The sequence below is a fragment of the Palaemon carinicauda genome, chromosome 5 (assembly GCF_036898095.1).
Source record: "Palaemon carinicauda isolate YSFRI2023 chromosome 5, ASM3689809v2, whole genome shotgun sequence".
Taxonomy (NCBI): Eukaryota; Metazoa; Arthropoda; class Malacostraca; order Decapoda; family Palaemonidae; genus Palaemon; species Palaemon carinicauda.
Window position 1 is genome coordinate 160,515,452 of NC_090729.1, and position 19,022 is coordinate 160,534,473.

The 19,022-nt window shown below is 38.8% G+C and overlaps 1 protein-coding gene across 11 annotated transcripts in view; it reads right to left on the reverse strand.

Annotated features, from left to right (window-relative positions):
- LOC137641570 (zinc finger and BTB domain-containing protein 24-like) overlaps window positions 1–19,022 on the reverse strand; it is a 238,865-nt gene that overhangs the window by 74,108 nt on the left and 145,735 nt on the right. The gene's annotated exons all lie outside the window — the stretch shown is intronic.

Sequence of the window (19,022 nt, forward strand, 5' to 3'; positions counted from 1 at the left end):
GTAGTTTTATTCTGCTTAAAGTTATTGCTTCTTTATTCCCTAAATCCTGTCCTCTATATAATACTGGTTTTCAGTTACACTATTCCTCATGTAAATTTGTAAATACACATCAGAAAGTTCTCTAAACAACATGAACTTACTACATAAACAATCATTACTAATGACTTAGAAGTATGATTTGGATGAATAAATAAGACTTTAAATCGTTCACCCAACACATAATAAAACTCAAGAATACCCGCCCCCTTTCCTCACTTGATATATCTCTTAGGGATACTGTAATACACAGTGGGTTCTGACAATCAAAAGATATACAGTAATAAGCATTACCCCAACTTTAACTAAGGAGTAGAAAACTTATCTGGAATATCAGTCTGCTGTTATAGTGACCCTTCTTGGAAAACCAGTCTCAATGAATTTTAGTGAGGTGGTATTTTCCTTAACTTCATGAACACTAACTCTTAAAGAACAAAAAAAAAAAATGTTCATAGCTTCCAACTGAACACATATCTAACAGATGATAATTCTTGAAAAGGGCAGCCCTATCATTCTTGGCAACAATACCAAAGGGGATTATAACTCGACTACAAAACAAGTCAAGAAATCAACCACCTTGTTTTATAGAGCAAAAATCACCTTCAAACTCCTGCTTCGTTAAAGAAAAAAAATTCCAGTCACCAGACTGAAAAGGGAATGTGGTTCTAAAATTATCAAAGTTGTTGTCATCAGGTATACAGTTCAAGAATTTTTGGGACACGATGCTTCCAATTAGTACATGAAATCTTCAGGATTAATCATCTTACAGTTAAATGAACACTCGGTGAATCAGATGGTTATCGGGAAAAATTGATTAAAGATTTTCTAAATTAGATTGACACATGTACACTACCCTTAATTCATTGATATTTGACATTTCTTTTATTAACTCTCTAGACTGAAGCACAGCCAACTGAAATGGCTGCCAGATGTCACACAGAGTTTGCAAAACTAACATTTCACTATTTTAAACATATATTAGCCAGAAAGCTAAGCAGTCAAGGGCTCTCTCTTACTTTTAAAATGATCTTATTCGGCACCAGACTTAATTCATGAATGTCTTACTTATTATTAAAATGAATACTCTTTGAATCCGCATGCAGACAAAAATGAAACAAATGAAAACCAGCATTATCAGAGAGAAAACTACATGTAACACCCCCAAATGTAAGCCTATGAAGTTATGTCTTTAGCACTATGTTCAAATGGAAACTTTAAAGCACTGGGAAATATATGTGGTGGCTTGATTCTTAGCTTTAACTTTCGCACTGACATTAAAGATACTTGAATTAAGTAATATAATCCAATTTTTTAACAACAGACAAGAGGAAAAGAAGGGAAGAATTTGCAGGCATTGAATACCAGTAGGAGGCTTGCTTTCTTAGCTATGCCTGAATTTATAAAACAAACGTACAGATATCAATACAAAATAGCTTCAACCATATAACTCTAACACATTATTTAGGCTATGCATTATAGTCATCGTTATAGGTTAAGCTAAGAGCATCACTAGATTCAGACACCAAACAAATCTTCACGCATGGTTGCTCTGTCGATAGTATTATAAAACTAAGGTTGCTTTTTTAGGTATAGGCATATCTATTTCTATTTTTAATGATTCTTTATTTTCACACACACACACATCATGAAAGCGTTTTGCAAATTGGGATGCTTTTAATAATTCAAAGCTTACATGCTTTTGGGAAATTTTGCATACCTGTATTTAAGAACTTGCATGAGAGAGCAAGCTATATTACCCACTAAGTATAATATCGGACAATCGGCATCATAGGTTGAAGATTCAGCCTTTTTTGTTTGTTGTGACGAGGAGAAAAGAATAATGTACAGTAGTGCTTCTGAAATGAATGCAAACATGATGATAGATTTTTAATTTCAAAGGCAATTTCAATAATTACTCAGCATTCATAAACTGTCATCACCTTGTATGTAAGCCTGGTCAAAAAAGAAAAATGTTTCATGGGTTTCAAACAAGCCTGCCTGATCACGTGCATTCTTATCACCTGGGAAGGGACTTAATAATAGGGCAAAAAAAGAAAATAGAAATAGGTCGTATATGCCTATACTGTATTTGTTCACCGCATGCTGTCAACAGCTTATTATTTACCAGACTAATAGACTAGATTTCAAAAAAGAAAAGGAATTGAAACTTCTATCTTCAGCTTAATCTGGCATCTTGACATCAAGTGACAAGGAAACAAAATACAGTACAAAACCTGAACACATATAATAATATTCCACACAGCTTACATGCAGAACAGTATACTATACTTTCAGCAAAGAATTTTATTCAACAGTAAAATCAGCACCACTGAACTGTCTAAATTAGACTTTTCCAAATTAAGTAAAATGAAGGAAAGATTAATTATAAATACATATTGTTTAACCTTAAAAAAAGGATTCCTATAACAAAAACTCCACTAAATAAGCAAGTGGTTCTCAGACAAGAAAACAATAGCTGTTGATTAAAAAAAACATTGTTAACCAATTAACAAAAAGGTACGAGATAGAAATTTCACCAAGTCAAAAACATTGCAGTAAAGAATGTCTTTTAGTAATTCTGTTACAAGGCCTCAGGGAGGGTCAAATTTTTCAAAGCACTGTAAAATTTCCAAGGATACTTGTTCCATATGGTGCGAAAAACTCAGAACCACTATGCACAGATCTCTATAAGATGGCAACATCTGATCATGCCTTGATTTCATTAGTAGTGAAGACTGAGCAGCCTGTCCCTAATATATCATACTCTTGTAAAATTTATATGAAATCCCAAGCAGACTGGAATGGGATTTTGCATAATCTTTTGTGCTTGAATTGGTCACAATTATAAAGTAGTGTAGATCCTGTTGTCCCTTTGAATGAGAATCTAGTCAACATAATTGATAGGCGTATCCCTTCTCGTGTGCTAAGGTACCGAGTGAAGGACAAACCATGGTTCAATGATGATTGTAGACGTGCTTATTTGGAGAAGCAGGAGGCCTATCATCTTTGGAAGGGTAACAGATCAGATTTGACCTGGAACAACTATACTCAGCTTCGAACTTTTGCTCAGTGTGTTTATACCTCAACTGAAAAAGAGTACAATTTAACAATAAAAGAAACCATTTCTGGTACAACTCATGAACATAAATGGTGGTCTACCCTTAAATCTGCACTCTTTGGTGTAGATGCAACAGTTCCTCCTTTACTTAAACCAGATGGCTCAGTCACTCACTGTCCAAAGGAAAAGGCAACCCTTTTGGCTGATGTTTTTGACAGTAAACAGAGAAATGAAAAACTTGAACTTCCTCATTCCTGTTTTCCTGAGGCTAAACTAACTAGTTTAGCTTTTCGATCTCGTGAGATTAAAGCTCTGTTGATGGACCTTGATGCTTATGGAGGTGTAGACCCAAATGGTATTTTTCCTTTGTTTTTTATAAAGACAGCAGATTTCTTAGCTCCAAAGTTATCTGTTATTTTGCGCAAGTTAGCAAGAAGAGGAGCTTTTAGCACTTGTTGGAGAATTGGTAATGTTACTCTCTATGTAAATGTGTTTGTGGTAGCTCAAGTCCCACTGATTACCGCCCAATTTCCATAACTCCCATATTATCTAAAGTTTTTGAAAGTCTTCTGGCAAAACGTCTTAATAGGTTTGCTGAAGGTAATCATCTACTCCCTAGTTTGCAATTTGGTTTTCGTAAAGGCCTTGGAGCATGTGATGCCCTTCTTACAATCTCCAATGCTGTACCACAGGGTAGTGTTCTTGGCCCATTACTTTTCATACTATATACACATGACATGCGGTTTGGCCTAGAAAACAAGCATGTTGCATATGCAGATGATGCTACTCTCTTTGCATCAATTCCATCCCCTGAATGTAGATCTGGGGTTGGTGAATCCCTTAATAGAGATTTAGCTAAAACTAGTGCATGGTGCAAATTATGGGGTATGAAGTTGAATCCTAACTAAACTCAAAGTAGGATTGAAAGTAGGTCAAGGACGGTGGCTCCTCAACATCCAGATCTCAGTTTTGATAATGTTTCTTCAAATTTGTATGACACTTTTAAAATTTTAGGTGTGATTCATAACAGCAAATTTACTTATGAGAAACACATTAGGTCTGTCTCTTCTTCAATTGCACAAAAAATTGGCTTACTGAGAAAGTCTTTCAAGATTTTCGGTGATCAATCTATTCAGAAGAAGTGTTTTAATTCTTTCATTCTACCTTTTTTTGAGTATTGTTCTCCTGTCTGGTGTTCAGCTGCTGATTCTCATCTTAATTTGTTGGACAGACACCTACGGTCTATTAAATTTATTATTCCGGATCTAGAAATTAATCTTTGGTACCGTCGTTCAATTAGTTCATTATGCATATTGCATAAGATTTTTCATAACTCTAACCATCCTTTACATTCAGATCTCCCTGGACAATTCTATCCTGTTCGTAATACTAGGCAGGCAGTTAATTCTAATAGCCAGGCCTTTTCCATCATGAGGCTCAATACTGCACAGTATTCTATAAGTTTTATTTCAGCTGTTACCAAGTTGTGGAATGATCTTCCTAATCGGGTAGTTGAATCGGTAGAACTTCAAAAGTTCAAAGTTGGAGCAAATGTTTTTATGTTGACCAGGCTGACACGAGTCTTTTTATAGTTTGTATATGACATATCTGTTTTTGACGTTGTTAATAGTTTATATAGGACGTCTGTTTTGACGCTGTTACTGTTTTTAGAATGATATATTGTTAATTTACTCTCATCATTTATTTATTTCTTTATTTCCTTTCCTCACTGGGCTATTTTTCCCTATTGGAGCCCTTGGGCTTATAGCATCTTGCTTTTCCAACTAGGGTTGTAGTTTGGCTAGTAATAATAATAATAAACAATAATAATAATAAAGTGGAACTTTTATAATAAACACCAAGGATAGATAAAAAAACAAATTATTCCAAACATCAAAGAATCTTTCAATAGCATTTGGAGGGAAACAACCCCCCTTTCATATATAGTACTGTATAAAGTCGACCTTTATTCAAGACCGAATCCCAAGTGGCCAGAAAGCATTTGGAAGGCTAAGAAGAATCTGGAAAGATAGAAATTTATCCATTAAGTTGAAAATTAGACTATTTAGAGCAATGGTAATCCCCACTGTGATAAACGGTGCTGAATGCTGGGTACTGAAGAAGAGAGAAGAGAAAAAGTTATTAGCCTTTGAAATGAAATGTCTGAAGAATCTGAGGTGTAAGATTGGAGGACAGAATTATGAACGAGAGAGTGAGAGAAATGGCTGGTGTTGAGGACACAATTCTGATTAGAGTGGAGGATATTCCGAGGAGATGGTTTTGGCATGTACAAAGGATAGAACAGGACAGATGACCAAAGATAGTGCTGCATGGACAAGTGGCCAGAAAGAGACCGAGAGATTCATGGGTGAAAACCTTCAAGAAAGCAATAGAGGCGAGACATTTCAGCAGCTGGCACTGATGGCATTTGATAGGAATCGCTGGAGAGAATGGCGACATCAGATGCAGGAACCGGCCCGCAGAATTCCGGACAGGATTTAGTGAGTGAGTGTGAGTGATAAAGTCGACCTTTAATATTTATCAGATCTTTTTAAGATAAATGATTTAATCAAGTTTCTTTGAATACAACATATAATTTCCTTAGTTTCTAGCCCTGATTACTGTTGCTAAGATGTAAAAAAAAAAAAACATCCGTATGCATTTGCCATGTTACAGGTCCTTACAATACATTATATAGTTTTAATCTTACATCCATTGTTTTTCAACTTGTCCCAGTTTCAATCTCTTTAGATGAAATCTTACACATATACAGTCACACTAGACAGAATTTCTGATTAGCACACTGTCTCAAGTGCTTTAAAATAACATTGATACCCACCTAATGCCCTAAATCTAGGGATTCTATCAACACGTGCATAAAAAGAAGCAATTAGAGGATTCTAATTTAATCGCAGGTGCGTGCATATATATAGTACATACATACATACAAACATATATACACACACACACACATATATATATATATATATATATATATATATATATATATATATATATATATATATATATATACACAGTATATATATATATATATATATATATATATATATATATATATATATATATATACAGTATATAAAATAGTATGCATGTGTCTATACTATATGTGAAAGTGAAAGGCAAATTCATTGCCAATCCTACCAGAGGAAGCCATAAAGGAAGTTCAGAGCCTAAATGATAACTACATTTCAAGAATTACCAAGCAAGACCACTGTTTTTCATACCAGGAAGTTTAAACACAATTTCCTGGCCCACCAGCTGACCCAATAAATAGCATAAATTTTTAATTACTCACTTATGAATCAATATATTTTGAAAAATCAATATATTTTGAAAATTAAAATATATTGTTCAATGGAAATAAATTTCTACATCAAATTGGGACCAAACCTTAGTCTCTTGAATGAGGTAAGGTTGGTTACTACCACTCATGCTAGAATGAATATTTAGAGCATTTGAAGAGACTTGGAATGAATCAAATGTAAGGTAGAATTATACTTCCATTCAACACAGTATATATCGTGTTGATTTTCATCCCATTGATCTACTGTATAATGGGCAATTTGAATAAAAAATACCAATTAGGTCAAAAGGCGAGTAGGAAAAATGGGTAAAACTTGCTGGTACGCAAGACAATCGTCTCATTCTGAAATGCAATAAGCACTTGTGTTTCAACTTCTTCGATGGCCTCTACTGGCATGATTGGTGAGGATCATACATTTCACTTGAAGACTGAGTGTTTGATTGCAATGTGAGCTTAAAATTTACTCCAACTGAATACTATAATGTGTTAATTTTGATATACTGCTACAATTAATATATACCAGAATATATATATATATATATATATATATATATATATATATATATATATATATACACACACACACATATATATATATGTATATATATATGTGTGTATATATATATATATATATATATATATATATATATATACTATGTATGTACAGTATATGGTAATACTGTGCCCCAGCTTACGAGCAAGTCTGAATATAGTTCATACACTTCTGTGTATGAGCCAAAAATTCCAATTAGGTGTACTGTACTGTACCGGTCTGCACGCACAAATTTCCCTCAGCATGCACATTTTTTTTACGCAATGCCTATAGGTCCCACATGCAGTGTTCACTCCATGTCAGTGATTTTTACCCCATTTTCATACCATTTTAAAGAAAAATGCAAAACCAATCTTATCTACATATGGCCCTTGTAAAATTGAATTTGTTAAATAAAATGATAAAGCGTAAATTTAATGATGCACCTAGTGAACGCCATTCAAAAAAGAGAACCTCCCAATGTTCTCATGGGAGAAGATTCTCCCTCAAAGCAGCAGCAAAAAAAAAAAAAAAAAAAAAAAAAAAAAAAAAAAAAAAAAAAAAAAAACTCGCTCGTCTCCCATAGGCCAGCACCCACTCTCCTTAATAGTAAAGTAATAATTAATTTGACAATACTCTAATTTTTTAATTTGTATATATTTCTGATGTTAAGAGGTTATAATTTACTCTTTACATAACATTACAACCCTTAAAAATTAATGTAAAAGTGTGTATATGGATGTGTGGAAAACAGACTGAAATCCCTCTATATCTTATAAGGAAAATTGTTCAGGTATATGAGCATGTTGGGTTATAAAAAATTCAAGCATTCTTTAATAGAGGTGGTTCAACTCTGTAATAAATAACACTGGGAGAGAAGCAAAAATGGCAAAGGATGGGTGATTAAATTTCCTATATAACAAATAGATAAAATCGACAGGTGTTAACACAAAAAAATTGAGCAATTATTTTCAAAAGGTGGAATATTTTTTTTAAATGTAAAGTAAATTTGCAATAAAGTTGCTTTTATATTTCTACATTTTGCCCAATAAAACCAATACCATATGAAAATACTGTACACAAATTACCCTATCAAATGGTATACAAAACAAATATTGCATTACAGTAGGTTTCAGTATACTGTAGACATATGAGATAACACATGTATTCATGTACTCATAAAATATGATAAACAATATGTCTTGATGGGCTCTCGAGTGTGCTTATCCACTCTAACATTTTTCAATATCATCTACATAATGAATAACGCATTGGAAATGCCAAAGGAAACCTAAATGAATTCCCTATTTATAGTAATGTTTTCAAGAAAAAGAAAATATAATTTCTTGGTATGTTAATTAATTTCACGATTAAATTTTCTGCCAAATTTTTACATTTTGCCAAGAAAAACTTTTGAATGTTATATAAAAACAAATATTTATTTTTCATTTAACTAGACAAAAATTATATATATATATATATATATATATATATATATATATATATATATATATATATATGTATGTACAGTGAACCCTCGCTACTTCGCGGTTCGACCATCGCGGATTCACCACTTCGCGGATTTTTTTCATAACCCATGTATATACATATATCGCGGATTTTCCAGAAATATCGAAAATACCGCGAAGTGACCGATGGTGCGAGATTGGAGAAAGTAAGGAAAATTGAATCGTGATTGATTTTCAATATAAATGAAACTTTGAGGAGCAACAAAGATATCATTTGTTAGAGAGATAGAGAGAGGTAAGGAATGGGAGGTAGTGAAAAGTAGCCCACAGAGAGAGAGAGAGAGAGAGAGAGAGAGAGAGAGAGAGAGGAGAGAGAGAGAGAGAGAGAGAGATAGGTAGAGAGAGAGAGAGAGGGGGGGGGTTTAAATGTAATAAACAAAAAAAATTGATAGGTTATAACACATTGGTGCTTATGTAATATCAACTGTATACTGTAGACGGTTTGAATAAGTTAAGAAATGGTATAAATGATACTTTGTTAGTGTATTCGTACACACTCAAGAGCGGCAGCTAGATGACAGCTGATCTAATCACAGCCAAGAGTAAAAAAAAAAAAGAAGTCAACAATACTCGATTTTTAAAACAAACCCGAAATTTAAAAACAAAAGTACACGCTTTCTTAATGTGCAATTAACTATTTAAAGAGTGGCAATTTTCTAGAATAAAATGATATTTCCCAAAAAATAGTGGTTTGCTGATGAAATCGGATGCCGTATTTTTAGCTATGATTGAAATGGATGTAGACTCGGCCTAATTATTTCGTTTCGTATTTAATTGACACTAAGAAAACTAATTTTAGCTTCTTCATCTAAATGTAAGTATTATATAACACGAAGAGAGAGAGAGAGAGAGAGAGAGAGAGAGAGAGAGAGAGAGAGAGAGAGAGAGAGAGAGAGAGAGAGAGAGAGAGAATCAGCTGTTGTACTCAAATGGCGTGTTTTTGTTTCGTGAGAATTTCATCGCCACGACTTTAACAACAACATACTGTACTGAACTTTACAGTATTATACAGACTACTGTAATATGATAAAGTAAAATATTTGTAATCTATTTTATATGAAATAGGGCTATTTTTTTGTTTGTTTAAAATTTACATTTACGTATGTAAAACAAATCTCTCTCTCTCTCTCTCTCTCTCTCTCTCTCTCTCTCGTAGATTGTTTTCCTGCTTTGCTACGTATGTATGATTTTATATAGATAAGATAAATAATATTTGTAATAACATATTTTATTAAAGCTCTTACTGTAATATCATTATTTATCACTTTCATCATGCCCGTTAAATTCCTTAGTTTGTTTACTGAGCGTACTTCATGACGCCGTCGTTTCAGGCGGCGTCATAAAGAAAAACTTTTCATTTGGAAGTCCTAAGAAAAAATAAGTAAAACATTAGTAATAACCAAATCAACATACTGTACTGAATAATCAATATAATCGATGCAGAAACTAACCTATACACAGATGTGTAAATGCGTTTGTTTCTTCATTATAATCAGAGATAAACGTAAACAAAACATTGGTTGCCATTTTTTATCGTGCTTTTTGGCGTGTTTAGGAAACGCATGATATAAAGTCGCCCTTAATATTTGTGCCTGTTTTAGTTTAGGGTACGTTAGTACATGCATTAAGTGTTCTGTACATTAAAGGGTAGTTTGTTAACAGTACTACGTACAAGGGAAAGTTTTAAAAGTCTGAATATACATGTTAAATAAATAGGTAAATATGCTGTCACTACTTCGCGGATTTTCACCTATCGCGGCCGGGTCTGGAACCTATCTACCGCGATAAACGAGGGTTCACTGTATGTATATAAAAGCATTAGCCATTGCTTGTCCACTGTAGGACATAGGCCTCAGATATGCCATTCCACACGAGTCTCCTGATGTTTTTTTCTATGCCAGTCTACTATCGCAAAATTTCCTACCTCGTCAATCCTATGTCTTCTCTCTCTTTCCCTGCTTTATTTGCAATCACCAGGGACTCATTCTGTTATTCATCTTCTCCATTTATTATCTGACATTCTCATTACATATCATGCCCATGTCCATTTCTTTTTTTCATGCCCGTTGTTAGAATATCTTATACAGTACTTAACTTGGCTCTTGTATACATTCTGCTCTTTTTTGTCTCTTAGATTTATTACCATCATTATTCTTTCCACAGTTTTTGAGGTGAAACTAATTTGTTTTAAGGCTTTACTAAGGCTCTAAGATTCTCAAACATAAGTTGACACTAGTAAAACCATCTGATTAAATACTTTTCTTTTTAGAGAAAGTGGCATTTTACTTTTCATAATCTCATTCTGTTTACCAAAAGCTCTCCATGTCTTGGGGAAACACTGTCTGTCTGTCTGAGTATGAATATTCATCAACAATCTCTAAAGATTCATCTATGTTTGTTGTCTACATTTTCAACGAACATCTTAGTTTTACTCATATCAGTTTCCAGTCGTATATTTTTCTTTCTTTATTCAAATCTTCTATCATCTTTTGCAATTCTTCCCGCAATTCACCAAACAGAACTGTCATATACAAATCTTAAGTTGCTAATGTATTCTCCATTAAACAGGCATCTGTTTACCATGTTTAAAGTTTACACAGCAGTTCCAAGTTCTTTGAAGTAATACTCCTATTAAAAGACTTACGATTTGACTAGGAATAATACAATTTACATTACTTTAAAATTTTGCGATATTTATTTACTTGTATATATAATAAAACCTTCTTATCCATTGATTCCCAAATTGCTGATTCAGCTATATGCTGTAGAACTTTTAATACCATTATATAAATATGAGCTGAAAATTCTTCAACAGTAGCCTTACACTGTTAGCACTGAGAAAAATTTTAAAATTCTGCGGCATTATATCACTATTCAGGTGAGCAGGTTGCTGTTATCATCATTCAATGGAAATTGACTAACTCAAGGAGTCAATTTCCATTTACAAATAAGGCCTTAAAATACTGGGAGGGAAATATCACAATTGTATTTTTTCTACCCATACAAACGCAAGACCTTTAATGGATGTATAACTCCAGCAAAGCTCGAACCTTATCATAATAAAGAGAAAAAAACCCATGTTCCAATGTCTCATTATCCGTCGACATGGGATATATTTGGTGTCAGGTGTGGGTACTTGTGAGAGTGCGTGGGTTACAACCCCACACCTGATACCAAATATGTCCAATCTCCACGGATAATGAGACATCGGAAAATGTTTTTTTTTTTTTCACTTTATTATAAAAGGGTTTGTGAATATACTTCAGAGGAGTACCTACTTGTTCTTATGATCGCTCGTGTGATACTGCTTACCTCTCGCAGCAAGTAAATGCAATGTTGCTCTATCAATATGCTGAATTTTTAGATTTTGTGGAAATCTCCACTGTGATGGAATCATACTGTCACCCATAGATTTACAACACGTCACTTGTAACAGAGTTCAGTGATCGCTCACTACAATTTGTTATATTCATGGTACTTTTAAAAAGGTTAATAATCTCACTGTAGAAAACATATACTTCCACATATTTTGCAAATATATATATATACACACACACCACCAACAAATGCACTGTTTATAGTACACTACAGGTCAATGGCTTCAGATATGCCCTTATTTATGTTTGGGGTTTGGCAAGTTTTCATCACCACATTCCCTACTGGGGATTGGAGATGGTGGGAGACTTAATTCGGACTTCTCACAGCAAACCAACCTAGTGTGTATGTATGTATGTATATATATATATATATATATATATATATATATATATATATATATATATATATATATATATATATAACGGATTTTGAGCGAAGCGAAAAATCTATTTTTGGGTGAGATAGCCATGGCGTCCTGATGGAAGGTTCCTTTTTGGTAGCTTCCTTGGGTATAAGACTACTAAGATATTCCCAGAGAATTTAACCACAGGTTATCACAGAATTCTAACTTCTGGAGCGAGTATCTCAAAGGTTTCCCTTTAAGACATCGTAATACAACAGGGGACGCGCATGTCTGAACGCGCCACATAGCTATCTTCACCCCGAACAGAGTTAATGCTTCGGTGTGAAAGGATTGAGAATAGCTGGGAGCCGTTCCACAGCTAATCTCACTCGTGGCTACTACTGATACTCGAGACGTAAACAAACGGACGCCATTGCTCTAATGACGTCACGCCCGTCTTCATCCTGAAGCCAGTTGCTGCCCATCACCATGATACAGTAGCACAGGGTGGGAACAAAACTGGACGAAGTAGTAGGGAGGGTCCATCAGGACGCCATGGCTATCTCACCCAAAAATAGATTTTTCGCTTCGCTCAAAATCCGTTTTTTGGGCTCAAGCCATGGCGTCCTGATGGAAGAGTACCAGAGAATCAATGTATCGTGGTAGATTTTCCCCTAGTATTAAGTGCCTAGGCATTGACAAAACAGCAAAGTAATCTTAGATAAAGAACCATAGGGACGAAGTATCCTGCCCCCCTTGGCAGTGAAGTTCCCATGGGCTATGCCGACGTCAAAGTGGTATTGAAGGGCTATTCATCCTGAGAGAAGAACTTGAAGAACTTAGAGATGAAGCTGAATGTTTGGTATTTGTATAGGAACATTCTGAAATTAGACCAGTGGTGGTTGGACACTGTGTATAGAGTTCATCTCTTGGGTATCAGAAGTAAGTATTCGTGTAGGAACCTTACTTAGTCAGGGTGAATATAATTTAGGATTAGACATCTTAAATTCTTCATAACCATAAGAAAGGAGGAATAAATAAAACTATGACAGGTATGTATTTCATAGTAAGTAGGAGCTGATAGAGACGCACAAGTAATAAAATAGAAATTTTATTTCACAAATGCAGAAATTAAATAATTTACAGCAAAAAGTAAAGTTCATTTACAGTAATAATAATGTACATAGAAATAAAGGCTTGCTCTTGAATCTGAAAAGGAATTTCAGGATATTAGTAGGTACTCGTTCTCGAGGAACGCAAGTCTTTAATTAAAACACATCATGCTCAAGGCATGCGGCACTTGTGTGACACTATGACATTTCACCTGGGATAAGAACAGTTATAAAAGCACTAAGTGTTTTTCGACATCACTATGAATCGCTCGAGGGTCAACATAGGCACCCGAAGAGTTAGAGTCCCAAGTAACTCACTGTTCTACGCAGAGTTAGGTGCAGGTTTCATAACACTACCTGCGGCTACCACAAAATGTTTGACTTCGTGCACTTGTTTCGCATAGTGTTTAAAGAAAACTCGCGAGGACTTCCAGCCCGTGAAGTTTTTAAGGCTTTCAAAGTCCATGCTCTGAAAGAAATTCAGAGAAGATGCCACTTTTCTAGGATCATGACCAGCGGGTGTACTGTTCGGATCCGCTCTGCGAATGAAGTAGGTGATTTTCGCTCTTAATTGTTTCAGTGACAGGTCGCTGCCCGATGTTTCTCCTTTGAAGAGTTGGCCTCCACCAAAGTTCGAAGTTCTGCGAAGATAGACCTTGAGGCTCTCTACTGGACATAGAGAGACATCCTCCTTCAGGGGGCATATTCTCCAAGGGCCCCATCTTTTGGTGGGTAATTCATTTTTAGCGAGAAACGTCGGATCAGGGGAGAGGGTCACTTCTCCTGAATCGGTAAACAGGATGTGTCCTTCTTCTCTTGATAATGCCACTATTTCGCTGACTCGAGCTCCCGAAGCGAGAGCAAATAAAAATATAACTTTCTGAGTCAGATCCTTGAGGGGGCATGAATCGTTGTCCAAGTTGGAGGCGAAATGGAGTACCTTGTCTAGTGACCAGGAGATCGGTTTCGGTGGGGGTGCTGGACGTAGGCGAGCACATGCTTTTGGTAGTTTGTTGAAGATGTCGTTGGACAGATCAATTTGGAAAGCATATAGAATTGGTCTAGTCAAGGCCGATTTGCAGGTTGAAATCGTATTGGCTGCTAATCCTTGTCCATGAAGGTGAATAAAGAAGGACATACAGAAATCAATCGTGATTTCTTTAGGATTTTTTGTCTTGACAAAGGAGACCCATTTCCTCCAGGATGATTCATATTGCCGTCTCGTGGATTCGGTCTTGTATTCCTCTAGGAAGTCTAGACTTTTCTTCGAGATCCCAAACCTCTTCTTTGCGGCAAGGGAGAGAAAATCATGAGATGAAGGTCCTTGATTTTCGATGATGAAGCGAAGACAGTCGACTTCTGTACTTGTTGAGAGAGAACTGGGCCCGGGAGAGGGATCAGCTTGGGCTGCAGCTCCAGGACCAGGGGGTACCAGTTGCTCCGGGGCCACTTGGGAGCCACTAGGGCCGCTGTCCCTTTGAAGGTTCTCAGTTTGGAGAGGACTTTCAACAGAAGGTTGGTGGGAGGGAACAGGTAGACCTTGGACCATCTGTTCCAGTCCAGTGACATGGCATCCACTGCTTCTGCTTTGGGGTCCTCGTACGGGGCTACGTACAGAGGAAGTTGATTGTTGTCGCTCGTTGCAAAGAGATCTATCTGAAGTTCTGGGACTTGGTGAGAGATGAAGGAGAACGATCTTGCGTCTAGAGACCATTCCGACTCTATCGGGTTTGTCCGAGATAGAGCATCCGCTGTCACGTTGCGGAATCCTTGTAGGTGAACTGCAGACAGGTGCCACTTCTTCTTCTCTGCCAGACGGAAGATTGGGAGAAGCACCTGATTTATCTGGGGCGATCTTGAGCCTTGGCGATTGAGACAACGAACTACCACCGAGTTGTCTAGGGTTAGACGGATGTGGATCGAGGGCGGCGGGGATAACTTCTTCAGTGTTAGAAGGACCGCCATGGCCTCCAAGATGTTTATGTGGAACGTCTTGAATAGTGGAGACCAGGTACCTTGAACCTGTTTCTGGTGGGAGTGACCTCCCCAACCTTCCAGTGAGGCATCCGTGTGGATGTTGAGTGATGGAGGAGGGTGTTGGAGAGGAATGGACCTTTTCAGGGCCTTTTCTTCCGACCACGGCTTTAGGAGGCGTCGCAGTCTGTTTGGAAGCCGTCTCTTGAGGTCTCTTCGAGCGATGGATGCCGAGCGTCTCCAGACTCCCGCGGCATCCTTTAGCTGTGCACGAAGCACTGGGTTTGTCACCGAGGCGAATTGTAGAGAGCCTAGAACTCGTTCCTGCTGTCGTCTTGAAATGCGTTTGGATTTCAGTAGTCGCTTGACAGACCCTGCTATTTCCTTCCTTTTCTTCTGGGGGATGGAAAGGCGGTGTGACTGAAGATTCCAGTGGATTCCCAACCACTGAAACTTCTGAGCTGGAGAGAGGCGAGATTTTTTCTCGTTGATCTTGAATCCCAGGTGTTCTAGGTACTGGGTAACTTCGTTGCAAGACTTTGCACACTCTTCGGGCGATGGAGCCCAGACTAGCCAGTCGTCGAGGTAGGCCATCACCTGGACGTTTCTTAGGCGGAGTTGTTGTACTATGGGATCCGCCAGTTTTGTGAAGATCCGAGGGGCCACGTTGAGGCCGAAGGGCATGGCCCGGAAGGCGTAGCTTTTCCTTTGGAGTCGAAATCCTAGGTAGGAGGAAGCGTGATGGTTCATTGGAACGTGCCAGTAGGCATCCGCCAGGTCTATAGAGACCGTATAGGAACCTTGAGGCAGAAGGGTCCTTATTTGTTGAAGCGTCAGCATCTTGAATTTGTTGTTCGCTATGAACTTGTTGAGGGGGGATAAGTCCAGAATGACTCTGAGTTTGTCTGAGTCCTTCTTGGGAACGCAAAACAGTCTCCCTTGGAACCTGGTGGACTTTACCTTCCTTATCACCTTCTTGTTCAAGAGGTCTAGAACATATTCTTCCAGAAGGGGGGTTGATTGTTGGAAGAATTGCTGGAAGATTGGGGGTGGTTGAGTCCAACTCCAGCCTAGACCCTTCTTGACTATGCTGTGCGCCCAGGGATCGAAGGTCCAACGATCCTGGAATTGGCGGAGTCTTCCTCCCACCGGAAGCACTTCATTGCTTCTGGTGTCCCGAGGACTTGCTGCCTCGGCCGCTAGCTCCCTTTCCTCCTCTACCTCTGGAGGGACGGCGAGATGCGTCTTTGCTTGCACCCCTGAATGAGCCTCTACCTTTGGCACGAAAGGTAGTTGATTGTTGCTCAAAGGCAGGGGTGAAGACCGGTGACTGTGACAACACCGGTTGGGGGACCAATTGAAAGGTCTGTTGTGGTTGGGCAACCACTTGGGAGGTAGCGGGTCCCGGAAACTGACGTCTTTGCTGACGTTGCTGGGGTTTTGGCTTTTGGGGTTTCCTCTTAGGCTGAGGTCCGTCGTCCTGAGAGGGTTTCCTTTTCCTGGACATGCCCCACTTGTGGAGAAGGTTCCTATTCTCCGTGGCGGCTCTGTCAGTGATTTCCTTCACAAGGTCAGAAGGAAAGAGGTGTTTTCCCCAGATGTTGGAGGAAATCAGCCTCCGGGGTTCGTGTTTCACTGTGGCACCGGCAAACACGAATTCACGGCAGGCTCTTCGAGCCTTTATGAAGTGGTACAAGTCCTTCATTACAGTCAATAAGTGGGATTTGGAGAGTACCATGTAGTGGTCTGGTACTCTAGTGTCACAGGCCATAACTTCAAGTTGGACTTGATGAGAAAGAGATGCCGCAAGCCTCTCCTTCGTGTCTGGTTCCCGACGAAGGAGGTGATCGTTGAGCTTAGGGAGGTCTTCATTAAACTGACGTCCGGCGACGTCAGGATCGAGCCTTCCCACGACGAAAGTATGTTGAACATCTTTCCAGTGTCGAGCGTCAGGGGGGGTCACTATGGAGAAGGGTCTGCACTCCTCCAATGCAGGGCAGGGTTTCCCTTCATCCGCCGCTTTAAGGCATGCAGCTAAGGCCTTTTCCAAGAATGGAAGAACCGCAGTTTCAGGTGCAACGTAAGTAGGGTGCTTCTTGCTCAATGCCGGAAGCTTAGAGCAGGTAAAGCCTCTACTCTTGAATGCAGAGGCTAGCATAGCCTGGGCCTTTGCGAGATCGAACACTATCTCTTCCTTAGGTTCGGTCTCTTCCTTCGAGGCAGGTTCGGAACGAAGCCGGACGTAACAGTCCGGGTAGGCCTCAAAGTTTGGGAAGAACTCCACATCTTCCAAAGGGACCGTGCCGATCTTATCACTGACAAAGATCCTGCCGGTCGCAATAACCATATGCTCTGCATACCTCCACGGGTTGGCATGAGAGCAAGCGGGGAGATCCTTGACCGAAATCTTCTTCGGTTCTCTAGATCCTATCATCGACCTGATGGACTCCTGGTTCTCCTTCAGCCTGTCGTCCATGACGGCTCTAATCAGTCGGATCAATTCTTGAGTGGAAGAAGAAGGATCCGGAGTCGAGGAGGTAGACGGAATAGACATTTCCGTCGGTGTAGGAGTAGGAGGGGGGATGGACGGGGGAGCGACCTCTTGCTCCGACTCGGCGTATTCCACCTTGTCTTCGTCATCTTCGGTTCCCTGAGCCATAAGCGTTTTCTCCGTGTCTTCCGAGACATCCGAAATCTGTTCGTCATCTTCGGAATCCAAACGACACTCGTGCATGGACTGAGCCATGACTACATCAGGTTCCACCGTAATTTGGACAGTGGGGATCACGTCTTTGGGTACCACTGAGTCAGGGGAGGCCTTAGGGAACAACAGTGACCTCAGTTCTTCGGTGGCCAGGTACGGTCCGGTAGCATTTTTCTGGAAGCCACGCACCCACTTGCGCAGCTTTTCACGAGAAATGTCTCTAATCTCCGCTGAGGGAGGATTATGGAAGGCCTCAACTAGGTGAGCCTGACAGACCGTACAGTTCAGTGGATTCCAAAACTTCAAATCCCCTTTCTTGTCTGCACAAGGGGCGTGAGTCCTGCAAGCCGTATGCCCGTAAAACTGCGGGCGTTTCACAGCGCAGAAGGCGAAATCACACTTCATCTGCTCCTCCTGTGGAAGAAAGAGAAAATGAGTATGGGGGAGTCATAAGAATGGCTCTTAAACTAAGTTAATATTAATTATTAATTTTAACTTAATGAAAGGTGTGATGCATAGAGAATGAAAATAGTAAAGGAGAACATGCTCCATGCATCTCGCCCGGCTGGTTACCATAAGCTTGGTCCCTGGATAATCCGAGTGACCGAGGGCACCGGATATAATTCCTTAGAGCTCCAAGTATTTTGGAATTCCGTGGAAAAATCCAAGGGCAAGATTGGGACCGAGATCATTCGGTTCCAAGTTAAGGGCCAGAAGGCCTCTTTTAAAGGTAACTGCTTCTGGCAACCAGCCGTGCTAAGATGCACATAGCATGCTGGAATTAGAAGAATGCAAAGAGACAGCATGATCACTAACAGAGCAGTACTAGGTACTGATCTTAATAGTAGAAACAGTCTATCTGTTTGCAATATAGGGCTATCATTGTCCTATGATAGCTACAGGAAGGGGGTGCAAGTATTCTTGACGCCTCCGGGGCATCCGGCAAGCCGCCGGCATGCCGGAGCTCGCTCCAGCATAGATTCTGGCATTAGGACAGACAATGTTCAAAGTCAGTCAAATACCAGGATGGC